We start from the raw sequence: 18560 nt of genomic DNA, 5'->3' as shown, positions 1-18560 counted from the left end.
GTTATTAGCAATCAGAAGTGTGTCCAAACCACAACATGTACCATTTTCCATTCTACAACAGATGTTGTAAATCAACATATACCTATGTACAACCCTCAGCCCTATAATCTGTGAGGAATATGCAATCACTGTGTTACAGACCGGGGATTTCCATGTACATACTGTACCCTGCCTATGACATGGTGGATGTTACCACACTGCCATACCCCATGGTCTTGCTGCAGGGCCACATCCTGGTGACACACAGATGCCTAGAACAGAAATGGGATACATCATGTGAGAACACATTCACTCAGCACTTCACTTGTGGGGGAGAGAGGGGTAAAGTTGGCACTGAATGTGTTGCCAAGACTGTGGCCAATATCTGTTGTCTCAGGATAAGTATTAGCATTGTGCAGTAACTCACAGCACTTGTGTTTAATGCTGTGGAGGTTGTTGATGTAACTATCAAAGGCTGTTGTGATTGTCGTCAGTGTCTGCTGCATGTCTGCTATCATAGACGCCTGTAGGGGATTCTATGAGGGATCCAAAGTTGTGTTTGAGGCTAATAAGGGGGTTCAACAGTCATGGGACACCACTTTCCTCTGCAACAGTATCCTCTTTCTGGTGTACACTTTGTGATGGTCCCCTGCCATTACTAATGTCTCCCAGTGTTTGGAGGACAGTATCTGGTTTCTGTTGTCTCTGGCTAGTACCCTGCATTCATGTACCTGTTTGTACAGTGCATATGTGTATGATTCCACAGTCATGCAGCTATTTCCCATTTCCATGGGTGCAGTGAAGACATCCACCCCTGTTTTTATGGCTGCAAAGTCAGCTTTGGAGAGGTTTTGCAAGGTGGTTATCTTTGTGGGGGGGTGTGGCTGACATGTTGAGTTCCATGTTGATTACACCCTGTGTGGATCTCACCATGCAGAGATTGACATCTGTGCATGAGCAACAGTCATGTAGTTAAGTAGTCAACACAGGTCAAGGTTATTGCATCCTCTACCGGGGGTTAGTATGAGCTTGTCCTGGGCACTGGAAATGATGAATACCAGAAGTGTTGGGGCACTGTACTGGCACATGGCTACGTTCCCCAGGTGATGGAGGGGTAGTTGAAGACTCATACTATGTCAGTGTTGCGTTGGGCCATCATAGATGGCAGGGTGTTGAGGACTGTGCATTGATAGTCTAGGGACATAGATGTGGACCCATAGCAGGCTATCGTTTGGATTGCACTATTATCTCAAGGCAGTTGTACTGGAAGTATCTCCAATGCAGTATGCTGGGATACTATTCTGGAGGTGTTCCTAGCCATAATGAATATGGAGACAACACCACCTGTGGAGGTGTGGTGTAGTCCATGTTTGGGGGCTGACAGCTGTGGAATGCGTTATAGCCTGATACTGCAGGTCTGCTGTCTGCTGCTGTGAACCACTTCTCCATTACAGCATACATGTGTCCTCCACTCCAAAGACTGCTTTGACTGCATCCTGACAATTAGATGTCTACTGTTGAGCAGCATGACCCTCAGATTGCATACATGTTTAGCTGTTATGGTGTTAATTACATTAGGAACACTGCCTAATAAAGCACATAATAGTGGTGGCAAGACACTTATCCAGTACCTGGAAACCCAGCTGTGACAGATGTAGGACATCGGTGGCAAGTCATTGGGTTCTGTCAATCATATAATCCCAAGTAGAGAGGTACTGGATCTCCTGAGAACATAAAACACGTAAGCCAATGTTGCAGTCAATCATCTGTTGATAGTACTGCAGCATCATTTTGGGTGATGGCGGTACACTGCTCAGGACTACTGTCACACCTGCCTGGACCACACAATCAGAGAGTTCAACCATGTCTCTCCTCATGTAGTCCAGGGCGGTGTGTCCCAAGTCATTCACACCCACATGGACACAGAGTGATACTCATAGTTGTTGTGGAGTGCCATGACTGGCTGTGTCATGTGTTGGATGCTGACACGTGATAGACATTTGGCTGTTACCTGCTACATATTTAACTTAGTGAGTGGGATATGTGTGTGCCTCAGTATTGAGTTACCCATGATCATTGTATTGTGTAAGGTGGTTAGCCTTAGGAGCTTAGGTTGAGGGGCACACTGTGTAGGTTAAATATGTGTCCCTTGGGATGTGCCATGTTGTCATGTCTGAGTGGGTGTCTGTCTTGCTGGTCTGTGCTGTTTGGGTAAATGTCCATGGAGTGCCTCTGGGAAGGTGGGTGTGTGGCTTTTCTCTGTATATCATGGCTGTCAAAGTGTGTGTCATGGTGACCTACATGTTCTACATGGTATGGTGCAGGTGTTGATCTTATCCTCTTGACCTGCTAGTCCAGTCTTTGCTGGAGAGTGCATATGTCCACATTGGGTGATATATGGGTGACTCTCACAGGTCTAAGTGTTTGGAGTTTAGAGGAGAGGGTTGTCTATGTACACAAGGCAGTTACGACAGTGCCTCAGAATGGACATGTGCACTAGGATAATGGGTGAAAGCACAGAAAACTGCCCTTCAAACATGCCAGGAGGGGCAGACATAACTAGTAAGTACTGGGACTATATCTGTGTGCCACACTTCTTGATACAATAACCTGGTGAAATGCCAAGCCATAATGCTAGTTGAAGTGCCAGACAGAAAGAACTAGCACAATGTAAGGGTGGAAGAGAAGGCAGACTGTCTGCCACTTGTAATACTTTATCACAGTTATCAGCAGCTTTGGCCATGTGAAAATACAGTAAGCTCTGTAGTGCATGCGGTAACTGCATACCACTATGGTAGATATAACTAGATAGGCAGGAGTTCTAATTTCAATACTGGCAAGTGTGTGTGTGAATCATGTACCGTCTGGGTTATACCATTTTTTACTTGTGTACTAGCCTTCACACCTCCCTCTCGCCCTAAGTAGTCCTGTTGATGTCATCTACCTTAGAAGTACCTTTAGACTAGATAAAAATGCATCAGCTCTGTGGTGCATCTAATAACTGCATATAACTATAGTAGGAATACCTATATAGGCAGGAGTTCTAATCCCAATGCTGGTAAACTAGACTCAGACAACATTTGTCACTTAACTGGCTATGTCAATGTATCAAGCCTGGCTAACTCAAATGTGTAAAAGTCTGTTAACCAGTTTACTGTGTAATTTAATTTAATCCTGACTTGTGCTCAGGACTAACTGTAACCTGTGGAACTTGTTTAACTTGCTTACTTATGTAATCTCTGTAAATAGTCTGTTTGTAATATGTAATGCTGGTATTATGTAATGCTGTATCTGCTTACCCTTGGAGCTTTTCTCCCCGGGCCTCTGTTGAAAATGGACATGCATCCAGTCGGACTATCCCGGTCAACAAATGTAAAATAAAAATAAATAAAAATAAAATAAAATGGTAACTGTTTCTGTGTATGTGTAAGGATCATGTCTTGTGTGGCTTATACCACCTCCTGCTGCCATTACTTTATATAGTGTGGTAACAGCATCTAACTCACATGCAGCAGGTTAAACTATTGTGCAGTCTTCTGTACAGATGAGTCTGGAATATCCATATGTTTGCAACCTATATGTGGTCGGAAGGGGGTGTGTGTCTTAACAATGCCCATGTACATGATATTATAGCCAAATAGGCCACAGTGAGTGTACTAACACATATGGCAGTATGAGGTATCATTCCTGACTGAAACATCATGCTGATATGACGTCTGCCGCCCTCACAGGTGGCCAGCTTTGTAGGTGCAATACATGACTCCAGATGCTTAGTTTTACAAGTGAACTGTTCCTGTTTTGGGTCACATTAAAGGCTGAAGAGGTGTGGACTGACATATTGTGTTCCTAATTAGTGTGTAACAGGAACACCTTACATCATAACAGGGGTGTGTACATAATTTATATCCACTGAATACCACTAATGTGTCACACATGTCTCTACCTTAGGCTGTTTGTCCATCCCATTTTGCTGGCCTCTGACCAGACGCCTTGGCACTGACAAGTTGTGAGGTATACTACAGGAATGTTGAATTCCCATCAGATAGGCCCCAGTGGTGACCACTGTGATGCAATACAGTTAACCCCAGCACAAGTGAACATGCACAAAAAGCAATATAGCTATTACATAAAGCAATATAGTTATTAATGATAGCAAAAGTAAATTAAGGCACCAAAGTTACACACTGGAAATCAGTCACTGTACTTTATTGCAGAAGACAAACGGTAAGCGCTTTCACAACTTAATGTTGCTTCATCAGACCACATCACTACAACTGATGCTTGGATAAATACTAGGACAATTAGTATGACATCACAATTTAAAGAGATATTACTCCACTAACATAAGAACATATATCAATATCCATAAGAAAAATGCATAAAATATATAGAAAGGTGTGTATTTACACACAATAATATTAAAAACAATAATATTTAAAAACAATAATATTTAAAAAATATTCATATTTAAAAAAAGGTGGGGGCTGGGGGGTGTAATCCCTGATGGTTATTAAAAAAAAAAAAAAAAAAAAAAAATATATATATATATATATATATATATATATATATATATATATATATATGTGTGTACATATACACACATATAACCATAACAGTGCAATGAAAAATATATATATAAAAAAACTCATGTTTTAGTGTTTAAGGCGCCTGGCCTTAAGGTAAAGAACTCATGAGGAGCAGCCATTCAAACCAGGATATCTATCTGCTTGTAATTTAGTGATCCATTGTTGTTCTAATTCTTCAGTGTGGTTTTCTACATCACCACCTCTGTTTGTCCTTACTATTTGTTGTAAGATTAAAAATGTAAAACAATGGCTACTGTCTGTATTCAGGACATGATTAGCTAGAGCATTTGATTGCTTCTGGTTCCGTATGTCCCTTATATGTTCTAACATTCTTTCTTTAAAGCTCCTGTTTGTTTTGCCTACATAATAGGCATGGCATGCTTGGCAAAAACAAAAATAAACAACATCGACACTGTTACAATCATAATAATTCTTTGTATAAAGTTTAAAACATTTCACAGGATGAATGTACTCATTTTTAGTGTAGACATGCTGACAAGCAGCACAATTCCTGCATGGGAAGGTGCCCTGTCTGTTTGAGAGATTTTTTTCTAAAAGACTGATGTTCTCTATTACAGAGATGCTGCTTTAAAGACACATTATTTCTAAAACTGAAGTTTGGGGTGTCACCAACTGTGGAAACCAGACCTGGTATTTCATGTAATAAGTGCCAATTCTTTTTAATAATTTCTGTATACTTATTGATGTCACTTGCAAATCTAAAAACTATTCTAAACTTATTTCTATCAATACTTGTATCATAAGGTATACTTGTATCAGCACTATAAGAGCTCATGTATGGTTTACATCTTGTAGATCTCAGTTTCCATGCATCTGCTATCACTCTAGTGATTTCCGAGCTAGAATAGCCTCTTGTTTGAAATTCGTCTTGTAACTTATTTAAAGCAACTACTGCCTCTTCATCATTATTATGTAGGTGTAGGGTTCTATAGACTTGTCCTTTGAGGACATTTCTAGGTATGTGTCTCGGGTGCATGCCTGACCTGTGCAGACAAGCATTGGTTCTTGTAGGTTTGTGATAAATACTGGTTCTTATCTGCTTTAAAATCAGTAAGGGTGACACTCACATCCAAAAAATCAACACATGTATCAGAAAAAGTAAAAGTAAACTTCAAAAAGTCTGTAGTACTATGCAGGTAATCAATGAAATTACTGATATTTTCACCATGCCCTTTCCACAAGACAAAAACCTCATCCACGAAACGGACGTACCAGAGAATGTAGCCAAAAAATGGGATAACATCTGACAAAACATATTGTTCTTCCCATCGTACTAGTGATAGATTGGCGTAGCTATTTGCACACGAAGTGCCCCTAGCCACGCCAATCTTCTGTAGAAAAAAGTGATCCTGAAAAGCTACAATGTTATTTTCAAGTATAATCTCCAATAGTGCACAGACTAGCATAATCTTATTAGTAGTCAGCTTCTTATTCATATCGAGGAATTCTCTTATTCTATCAATACCCCAAACATTTGGAATACTAGTAAAAAGAGATTCAATGTCCATGGTAAGGAATACAAATTCTTCATCATTATCAGTGGTTTCCATTCTATTTTGCAACCGCTGTAAAAACATTTCTGTGTCTCTAAGAACTGTATAACAACTATCCAAGAACTCATGTAAAATGCCTTCTACATAAATAGATAGAGGCTCAGTGCACCATCCTGCTCCTGATACGATGGGGCGTAAAGGAGGAACCGTGGGATGTTTATGGATTTTAGGGAGTCCATAGATCCTAGGAACTAGAGGTTTTTGTACTGAAAAATGATTAAATAAGGATTCATCAATTAATCCTGTAATCAGTAAATCAAACACTAAAAAAGACACTTTATCAGTGATAGCAATTAACAGCTGTTTTTGTCAGCATTTAATAGGTACAGGTATCTAATAGCAAAACCTTCATCTGGTTAACATATAAATCTTTGTTCATTAATACAATTTTACCACCTTTATCTGCTTGTTTAATAATAAGAGAATGTAAATCCTGCAATTCATGTAGAGCCCTATATTCTTCTGTATTTAAATTATGAAAAGTGCAGCCTTGCGTACCAGGAGTATAAGCTTCATTAAAAGCATTTTCACAGATATCTAAAAATCTTTGTATGCCTGGAGGTGTGGGGGGTACAAAAGTGCTAGGTTTCTTGTATATATTTACATTAACATTTTCATTATTACGAAACATGCATTTTAATGATAAATTCCTACCAAGCAATTTCAAGTCTGTTAGCATTTCAGTTAAATCTGCCTTCTTGGCAGGTATAAAAGACAAACCCTTATTAAGCAAACTGTTTTGTTCATTAGTTAGAGTAAAGGAAGAAATGTTAACAATAAGATCAGTTTTTACATCCTCCTTTTCTTTGAAAAGTGTGCAGTTCTGTCCATTTGATTTTCCCTTGCTGTCTTTTCCATATTGGGATTGCTTTCGGCTCGAGCTCTGAATGGAAGAGCTGCTTTCAAAGTGAATTCTCCCACTTTCAAATTCTCTAAAACAACACTAGTATCTGTAGCATTTGCTTGTGAAGTGTCTATTGGAATCTTACCTATATTGTTTGCATTCCTTTGTTCTTCTGACTTCGAATTTTTATCCATATTCGATGTAGATGTATTCCCATTCACTATAGAAGCAAAGGATGCAACTTGGAGAGTAGGAACACTAGAATTTACATGTTCTTGGTCAGTTTGTTGTATTGCCATGCTTTCCCTCATCTTAATAGTGTGAGAACAGGAAGTGGAAGCCTGTGTCTCAGTATTTAGTGTCCTACTAGTTCCTCTGTTCACTGTAGCAGGATTATACAAAGGGGTTCTATTTATAGGGTCTCTCGGCCATGAGAAGACATTATTGTTGCTAAAATCAGTTTTATCTCTGTTTAATTTATTTAATTTAACATTTTGAAGCTTTTTCTCATAGGCACTAATGCTTTCATGCAACTGGCCCATTTTATTAAGGGTGATAGTAGCAGGAAAGGTTACAGATATCTGTTTTTTTAGTGTCACAATTTCAGTTTTGAGCTCAGTTTCAAGAGGTGTAAAAAACTCTATAAGGAGCTCCATATACTTGGAGCTAAAAGATAAATTCAATTCTTGCCACTTACGTAAGAGTTCAGGATATGTATTCCCATAAGTTGGCATATTTAAGATACGTAGACCTCGAAGTATTACTTTAGCTTCCAATGAAGCTTGTAGGTGTAGTCTTTGCCATTGTAGTCGTTTGTACTTATATAGAAGGTTTTCTAGCCCCCTATATTGTGCCTGAAACTCAAGCATTTTTTCCATCTCTGAACCAATATCCACTGTATTTGCCTGTACGTCAACGTTTAATAATGGATTCACTGGTACTTCAAGAAGCTTTAAAAATCGACGATGCTCATTAGATGATTCTTGGTTGGTATCCATGTCCATATTATATCCACGTGCAGTGTGTCCTTAGCCGAATAAAAAATAGGAACTGAAGATGCAAAAACCAAATGGCTGCAGGTACACTGAGGTGCCCAAAACACACAACAACAGCAAAAGTAAATTAAGGCACCAAAGTTACACACTGGAAATCAGTCACTGTACTTTATTGCAGAAGACAAACAGTAAGCGCTTTCACAACTTAATGTTGCTTCATCAGACCACATCACTACAATTGATGCTTGGTTAAATACTAGGACAATTAGTATGACATCACAATTTAAAGAGATATGACTCCACTAACATAAGAACATATATCAATATCCATAAGAAAAATGCATAAAATATATAGAAAGGTGTAGTTATTAATGATGGTTGTGTGCATGGTAAATTGCATGCCCTTCACATGCCTGGGGTATTGTCAGGCAACAACAAAACAAAGTCATACTCACCAGCTTCAGGCTGCTGTCCCATATGCAGACCAGAGGGTTTTAAATAGCTGTGAGAGGGAGTTATTGTCAATAGACTCACATGTGGCCTTGGTACAGGATGGATGTAGCATGTCTGCACATCTACAGTAATAACCCCAATAATACACAATGTCCTGTCCTCACCATAGATGTGCACTGTGTTAGAAAACCCCATCCACAACTGCAATCGGACCTGACACATGAATACAGATGCAATACAGATACATGTATGTCTGATACATTAATGTACTAATCCCCACTGGGCCCTTATCTGCTCACTTCTCGTTCACTGTGTGTGTGTGTGCAACCCACCTCCACAATGCTTCCGTCAGCTTCATGGCTTGTGCGTTGGGTGGGTGCCCCAAGTTTGGCGAGGACCTCCTTGGTGGGTGTCAGTGAGGGCTGGATGGCTGGGCCCTCACCTGTGGCTTGCCAGTCCCTCGCTACAGCAGCAGCCCATTGATGGGCATGGAGGATGAGGTTGATGGCCCAATGCTGCACATGCTCATAAGTTCTGCTGTATAGGCAGGCATCATTTACCCTGTGGACCACACTGTTCCACAGGGTAGTCCTCTCATGCACATCTTCTGCTCTCCATACAAATAACAGGGCACAATATCCAATGAAATATTGGGTGATGATGTCAGTTTCCCCAACAGAGAATGCTGGTAGGGGAGCCCTCTGCATTTTACCTTGAAGACATAAACAGGAAAATGGTCACAGGACCTCATACGGTTGTCAAAGTGCACATCAACAGTGAATATTGTTTGCAAATAATCCACACTACACCATAGTCCTCCATACTATCATAGCTATAGTAGCTTGCATTACACTCCTGGCCCTGAGCTATCTTATTGCCCCCAATGTTGGACACTTGATTGCATAATCCTCTATTCTCCATTATTTTCTGTGTAGAGGGTTGACAGTGGCCATCTTCCATGTGGATGGTGTGTGGATGGTGGCAGGTCTGTGTTTGACTGTCGTATGTGATGGAGCTGTGAGGACATGCCTGAGTTCATGTAGTTCATGTAGGAGGCAGACAATGATGTTATTATGCCCCATGGAGATATGCTGTTATTGTTATCAGTAAGCAATATGTACATGCTCACCATTGCTGAGGGGAAGAGTGTGGTTGATGTGCATATCCTCCTGTACAACTGGGGTGGACAGGGTGGCAATGTTCCCACCTAACCTGTGTGATGCAGGTTGCCTATATCCATGGCATGCGTGTATGAGGTGTTCTTTACCCCCAGTACAGGGTGAATTGTGTTGTTTCCTCTGAAACTTGCAACATATATGGAGACACAGTTGCAATTGTCCTTGGTGTTGTGGATATCTCTGATTTGTAGTCATAGTCAGCCTTACAGGAAGTCACCTGTGAACTTACATGCTTGCTCAGATATAGGTGGACTTGCTTCCAAGTTGTTGTCTGCACCTATGTGTCCCTCTACAGCCAATGTAGCAACCTATTATGTGGTTTGTGTATTGCTGCTGTCCACCAAAGGAGATTACTCTATCTTGGTGGAGGCTGGTTATACAGGTCAGGTACTGTTGGGTCCATATAGCTACAGTGGATATAAAGGGTACACACCCCTGTTACAATGCCTGGTATTTGTGCAATTGGAACATGATACCACAATAACTCATTTCAAAACAATTCTCACCTGTAATGTGACCTATAGCCTGTACAATTCAATTGAAAACATAACAATCTGGTTTGTGAAAACATATGGAAATAATAATCAATACAATAAGCCAGTTGAATGAGTGTGCACACCCTTAAACTGATATGTTGTGTATGCATCTCTTGAGACAGTTACAGCATTCATTTGTCTTGGTTTGGACTGTAACATCATGGCACATCTTCACTTGGCAATAGCTGCTCACATTCCTAGAAACATCTTTGATCATATTCCAATGGAATTGTACAGGTTAGGGGTCACATTCAAGATGAGAAACATTATGAAATGATCTTCTGTGGTCTGATTGTCATACAACACACAAACCTGGCATTCCAACAGGGGTGTGTGTACACTTGTGATATCCACTGTATATAGGTGTTGATATAGCTGGTAGTGGTAGGCATGGAGAGAGGGTCATAACAGTTGGACACTTCCCCGATTAATACCTAATAATCATGCCTACTCTAGTACCCGTATCAGTGTCATGGCAATGCAACAACCAGTAGCTGTACACATTTATGTCTGTTGTATGCACTGACACTGATATTACACACATGTGCGACATGCACAACCTATGTACCTGACTGCTTGAAACCCATGTGATTAGTTTTGTGCCTTCCAGCTGAACATATGCATACATCCATGTTCTCAGGGGATACCTGGTATACATTTCTGTTCCATGTTAGTATGATACACTGTAGTTACAGTCTTGCTGCTCAATCATACTTCTCAGCCTGTTATAGCAGTACGTTTGGACAATGGCATGCATAAATGGGTGACAAAAGGGACATCAAAATTGATACTGTATTAATATAGCTGCACCATATTGCACAGTAGCCTTTGACATCACTGTGATAACCTGGAAGATGTCCAACAGTCATAAGTAGGCTATTATGTTACAATGTCATTGCTCACAGACTTGCCAATGGTTTGGCTGACATAACACATGTATATGTGTATGTGACTACAGACATCAGTCACAAATGTGCTTATTGTCCAGCAGAACACTGCACAGTTAAATGTTATTAATTCAATATATCACATGCAGTTCAACACACGTCTGCAACAGTACTTTACTAAGTACATGCCCTATACAGGTATCTTAGCTTTACAAGAACAAACTAAGAAGAAGTGAACTCAAACTACTAACACCAAAAGCAGTAGAACTCCAAAGTGTTCGCTTAAACTCCCAGTGACAATAACTTGCTTCCAATGAGTATAAAAATGTATATTTATTAAGCGTTTTCCTCACAATCCGCTTTTCGTCAAGTACGCTTTACTCAACTTCATCAGATACAAGTATGAATGAAAAAACAATACAAAGTAGCGACTAAGCACTCACATTTAACTCGTAAGCAGGTCACATGGTAGTCACTTTCATCACTGTTATTGTGTTAAAGTTTATATCCTGTTAGTCCGGTGTTTGAAAATTTAAAAATACATAACAGTATTTAAAACAAAGTAATAAAACTAAAGTAATAAAACTACCATATAAACCCTAGCTCGTAAGCTATATGCTACAATATAAAACACTCTACCAATCTCTTATAATTCTTTCCTAAAAGTTGTTATTATGTATATGTTAGAAACTCATTTTATGTATATATTTATAAGCTCAACATAACCCTGTTATCAAAAAAGCTCTTGTGGTGCGTTAAAGACACGGGTCAACTATTGTTTCACCTAAGCCACCCATCTTCTACATATTATGTGGCTTTAGACTAAGTGTTACCTTAATACTACATTTACATTACCACCTTTGCCTTATAATTAAAACTTGAATAACCAGGGACTACACTCATCCAACTACATTTACCAAAAGGCTTTTCCACGAACGAAGGTCCTAGGGTTGCATGAAAAAACGGTGGTCAAGAATGTTGACATCCATGGGCTTCCACTGTCCCATAGTTTACGAGTTACTCCCACCTCTGAACCACAACCTGCTCTTATAGGCTAGCCTTTATTCGTAGAGTAGGCCAAAACAATAACATCTACATATTTTCACTAATGTATAGTAAAAAGAAAATGTCAATATCTAAATGTAAGTTAATATCTTATTAAGAATGGAACCATAAGGAGAGACATGTATAAACCAGTCACTCAAAACCGTTTATACACTAACAATAGATCAAAAATCAAAAATCTATTTACTCAGATAGTATGAGTATTAGTGTTATCTGGCCAAGTTCTTTAACTGTAAAATACACATAATAGAGTAGAAATCATTAATGCCTGGAAATTGCCAGGCATTAAGTCTCAGTTGTCAGATTAATTTGTGTCTTACTAATCTAAGAGAGTCTGGCCCTCCTCTTCCATCACTCACTAGTTGTTGAATAACCCTAAAATTGAAGTGATGTCCTGGGTATTCATTAATGTGTCTAGCCAATGCATTTTCAAGCTTGTTATTACCAATACAATAAATGTGTTCATATATTATTTCACATAACTTTCTATCAGTCTTTCCGATATAAAAAGCATGGCATAGCTATGTAAATAACTTGTTTACTTTGGCAGTTAAATTTGCCTTTGATTTTGTATTTAATGTTTCTTATTTCAAAACTAGTGGCTACATCTATATACCTACAAAAACGGCACATATTACATTTAAACATGCCATCTCTGCTACTTGGTGCCTTAGTTTTGGTTTCCAAGATTGACTTCAAGTTATTACCTCATCTAAATACTATTTTAGGGTGATCTGGGAAGAGGGACCTGAAGTGTCCATCTCTTAGTAAAATTTCCCAGTTCTTGGAAATAATGGTTGTTACTACACTTGAATCTAGACTAAATGTGCAAATGAAACTGTAGGGACTAAATAGTTGTTTAACAGTCTTTTCCCTTGGTATATTAGTATATTCACTACTTAAAATTGGAGTGTATTCACCAATAGTTCTTTTATACTTGATTTCTCTAGTAATTTCTTGAACGAGTATATCAGGGTACCCTCTTTGAGTAAAAAAAGTATGAAATAAACTACATTCTTCATCAAAGTCTACATCTCTAGACACCATCCTAGCAGCCCTAACCAGTTGTCCCTTCACCACAGATTTCTTCTGGAATGAAGGGTGACAACTGCTGAACTGAAGGAAGGTGTTAGAGTATGTTTCTTTACGGTAGATTTTTGCTATATAAAAGCTGGTTTGATAGTCTTTACTCGATTGCACATCCAGATATGCTATATGATCCTTGTTCACTTAATGGGTGAACTTGAGACACGTAGTACTGGTGTTAAAGTCATCTACCATGTTTTGTAAGTCCCCAACTTTGCCTTTGAACAAGATAAAAATGTCATCTAAAAAACGAGTGTAAAATCGAAGTAGATGTTTATAAGTGGGGTTGGAAAAGACATGTTCTCTTTCCCAATAAGCCATTACTAAATTGGCTAGGCTAGCCCCACATGGGGAGCCCATAGCCACCCCTACCTCTTGATGGTACAATTTTGTATTAAACACGACATAATTATGAGATAATACTATGCCCAAAAGCTCTTCTACTAGGTGTATTTCCTCTACTGGTGCTCCATGTCTTCTCATCATATGAGAAACCCATTCTATTCCTTCCCCAGGAGGGATAGATGAATAAAGGTCTTTTACATCTACAGTAAGGAACAAGTCATCCTCATTGAAGGAAATCTGATTCATTGTCTGCAAAAACGACCATGAGTCTTTAGATATTTGTGTTTCTAGAATGACATATTTCTTTAAAATATTGTCCACTACTTTTGCACATGGATAAGTAATACTATCCCTAGCGTCCACTGGTGGCCGCATTGGTGGGTAATCAACACTTTTGTGGACTTTCGGAATTCCAAAGAGGGTCGGGATCCTTGGTGCAGGCTGTATCAAGTAATTATAAAGTGTCATCTATTTTTGCCTCAATGTAGAGGTCCTCTATATAAGTTCTAATTCTTCTATACCCCATTAGGTTCGTTTCTTGATACCTTGATGTAGGTGTGGCCCTCAAGGATGTCTGACATCCTATTATAATAGTCAGAGTTATTCATAATAGCTAGACCACCCCCTTTGTCAGGTTTCATAAGTCGTACTGGGGCTTGACTTAAATACCTCAGGTTATCCCTATCCTCTTTGCTAATATTGTGTTGGTACAATTTACCTCTTCTTATACCATGTGGTCGATTATTAACAGTACGTAAATCAAGTTCACAAATTTGTTCGAAAAGCGCTATTAAAGGGTGCAATGGTGGGTTATATACACTAGACACATAATAGTCGCTTTTGTTATTACTCTGTTCACCCATTAAAGCAACTAAATTCAATTTACGGGCAAAAAGTTTCAAGTCAATTAAAGTCTTAGCCACATCTAAGTGCAATGTTGGCATGAACGTGTAGCCTTTCACCAACAGGTTAATCATGTTAGGTGTTATAGTAGTGTCCGAGTAATTGAATATCTTAAAGTCTTTGTTAGGATTTTGTAAAATTGTACACTTGTGGGACCTTGGGCATAACTCAACATAGGTTCATAGGTTCATAGGTTCATACTAGGCTATCTGCCCTAGGGCATTTATAAGCCTAGCCAGAGTGTGTTTGGCTTTTGCCACCCATTTTAAATTAATTTTGCTATGCCCTTTTTCGAGGTTAGTATACTGTGCCTCTGTCTAACAGTGACACAGAAGTGATACCCAGGGTAAACCTACGATCTCCCATCCACTCATCAAGATTCCTCTTGAAGAGAGTCAATGAGGGACTCTGCCTAACCTGGACTGGGATTTTATTCCAGAGTGAAGGGAGCCTCTGGGTTATGAATCTGTCCCTCCAGCATGTCCTATTTATTTCAGTGCTGAGGTTCAAGTCTCTTGAGCGTGTAGCTTGATGGGATTTGGATTTTCTGAGGTGCAGCATGTCCATTAATTCCGGGTTGGACATGGCTTTATACGTCAGGCACAGATCGCCTCTAAGCAGGCGGTATGCCACTGAGTAGAGCTGGAGTTTCTTTAACCGGGCAGCATATGGCATCTGTTTGAGCCCTTTGATCCTCTTGGTGAGGTACTTATGGGGTCTTTCCAGTTGCTGCAGGTGTCTGGTAAGGTACATCCCAAAAGGGGCATTGTACTCAATTATGGGCCTGATGAGGGATGAGTAAAGAGGCATGATGACCTCCCCTGATCTAGATGTGAATCCCTTCATGATTAGGTGGGCTATATCAAATGTTTTTCCAACCACTTTGGCCATGTGGTTGTCAAATGAGAGATTGCTATCAACTTGGGTCCCCAGGTCCCTAATTACTTCTTCTGTACTTAATGGATTACCCCCTATGTGGTAATTTGTGGGCACTTTGTTTTTGCCAAAGGGGATGACTATACACTTTTTGGCGTTTAGCTTGAGGCCATGGCTCTTGCACCAGTTTTCTGTTTCTATGAGGCTCTTTTGGGGGATGCTTGTGTCGGCTGGAGAATCGATTATGGCGCCCAGTTTGCAGTCATCTGCGAACTTGATCAGCCACAGTCCTTCCATGTTGGCCTGTACCTCCGAGAAATATATACCGAATAAGAGAGGTCCCAGGACTGAGCCTTGTGGGATGCCACTTGTAACTGGTTTGGAGTCTGACATGGCTCCAGCAATTCTAACCATGTGGGTTCTGTCCTTGAGCCAGTTTGCAACCCATCTAGTGACATAGGGGTTTATATTTAAGCTGGTGAGCTTATCTATAATGCCCGAGTGGGGTATTGTATCGAAGGCTTTTGCGAGGTCCAGGTAGGCTGTGTGGACCACCTTCCCCTAGTCAATGGCCTTGGTGACTGTTTCAAAGAAATCGACCAGGTTTAAGAGGCAGGATCTGCCCTTAACAAAGCCAAACTGGGTAGGATCCAGTGTCTGTAGGTCCCCAATATCTTTAGTTATGAGGTCCATGATGATCCTTTCCATAGCTTTGCAGACCAAAGTGCTGGACTAGCTTCTCCTACCATTTGGTTTTTGCCCTCTTCTTCCCTGGTTTCCTCTTGCCTGGAGCGAAATTCGAGGCCCAATACTGAAAATTTGTTTTGTTCTGTGAATTCTCATAATTGGCCTGATTAGAGTTGTTAGCCGTTAGCCTTTCGCTGCAGCGTATTACACCTACATCCTCAGGTTGCTGATTGTCCTTCCTTTGATTGTTATCATTAAATGGGGCGGCTCATTGGTTCTGGACATCCTCGCCATTAGATCTATCACAACTGATGTTAGGCAGAAAATTCCCCCTGAGAGATTGGTGGTTTAGGATAGGCCACTCCTGTCTCATATTCTTTCAAATCCCTTTTAATTTTTTAAATTTTGGTACAATTAATTTTCGACAAGTATTGATCTATGTTTAAATGTAATATGTGCCGTTTTTGTAGGTATATAGATATAGATGTAGCCACTAGTTTTGAAATAAGAAACATTAAATACAAAATCAAAGGCAAATTTAACTGCCAAAGTAAACAAGTTATTTACTTAGCTAAATGTGTCCTATGCCATGCTTTTTATATCGGAAAGACCAATAGGAAGTTATGTGAAAGGATATATGAACACATTTATTGTATTGGTAATAAGCTTGAAAATGCATTGGCTAGACACATTAATGAATACCCAGGACATCACTTCAATTTTAGGGTTATTCAACAACTAGTGAGTGATGGAAGAGGAGGGCCAGACTCTCTTAGATTAGAAAGACACAAATTAATCTGGCAACTGAGACTTAATGCCTGTCAATTTCCGGGCATTAATGATTTCTACTCCATTATGTGTATTTTACGGTTAAAGAACTTGGCCAGATAACACTAATACTCATACTATCTGAGTAAATAGATTTTTGATATTTGATCTATTGTTAGTGTATAAATGGTTTTGAGTGACTGGTTTATACATGTCACTCCTTATGGTTCCATTCTTAATAAGATATTAACTTACATTTAGATATTGACATTTTCTTTTTACTATACATTAGTGAAAATATGTAGATGTTACTGTTTTGGCCTACTCTACGAATAAAGGCTAGCCTATAAGAGCGAGTTGTGGTTCAGAGGTGGGGGTAACTCATAAACTATGGGACAGTGGAAGCCCGTGGATGTCAACATTCTTGACCACCGTTTTTTCATGCAACCCCAGGACCTTCGGTCATGGAAAAGCCTTTTGGTAAATGTAGTTGGATGAGTGTAGTCCCTGGTTATTCAAGTTTTAATTATAAGGCAAGGGTGGTAATGTAAATGTAGTATTAAGGTAACACTTAGTTAGTCTAAAGCCACATAATATGTAGAAGATGGGTGGCTTAGGCAAAACAATAGTTGACCTGCGTCTTTAATGCAACACAAGAGATTTTTTGATAACAGTGTTACGTTGAGCTTATAAATATATACATAAAATGAGTTTCTAACATATACATAATAACAACTTTTAGGAAAGAATTATAAGAGATTGGTAGAGTGTTTTATATTGTAGCATATAGCTTACGAGCTAGGGTTTATATGGTAGCTGTATTACTTTAGTTTTATTACTTTGTTTTAAATACTGTTATGTATTTTTAATTTTTCAAACAACGGACTAATAGGATATAAACTTTAACACAATAACAGTGATGAAAGCGACTACCATGTGACCTGCTTATGAGTTAAATGTGAGTGCTTAGTCGCTACTTTGTATTGTTGTTTTTTCATTCATACTTGTATCTGATGAAGTTGAGTAAAGCGTACATGACGAAAAGTGGATTGTGAGGAAAACACTTGATAAATACACATTTTTATACTTGTTAGAAGCAAGTTATTGTGACTGGGAGTTTAAGCGAACGCTTTGGAGTTCTACTGCTTTTGGTGTTCTTAGCTTTACAAGACAAACATGTGTCATACTCATATTCACAGGTAACATGGCCTAGCAGTGGCACAGTCAGACACACGCAGTGGTTGTCTTATATGAGCTGTCCTCTCCCAGGGTGAGTCAGGCTCCTGAGCTGTGATCTTATCTCGCAACCTCTCAGAGCATCACATCTGGACAAAGCCTAAAATGATGAAGGGATAAATAGGGACAGACTTTAAATATTCCTGTTAAAAACATAGGAAGTTTGTAGCATAATACATTTTGCATTACCATGAATATTCTTAAGGATGTGGAGTCTTAAACTCAAGTGTTTGCCATTACTTGATGACTTCAGTCCTCAGCTATTTGCCAGAAAAGTACACATTTCAGGAGGAACAGACAAAAAACTATGATGGGAAAATGTGGACGTTCTGTGAAGATCTGTACAGTTGAGAAGTATGTCTGTGATCTCTTCCACTGCAGAGAGGGTCAGATGCTATGACCATAGCAGTTGTTCAGCAAGACATTATTACAAGAAGTCTTGTTGGGACATATTTTCCTCCAAATCATATTTACCATTATCACAGACCAAGTACTACATTCAATTACATGCTTACATGCTCCACTTACCTTTTTTCTTTCTTCTCTTTTCCAGTTTTTGTTT

Source organism: Protopterus annectens, chromosome 5.part0, assembly GCF_019279795.1.
Source record: "Protopterus annectens isolate FY-2018-M chromosome 5.part0, PAN1.0, whole genome shotgun sequence".
Lineage (NCBI taxonomy): Eukaryota > Metazoa > Chordata > Ceratodontiformes > Protopteridae > Protopterus > Protopterus annectens.
This window is presented reverse-complemented; position numbering follows the sequence as displayed.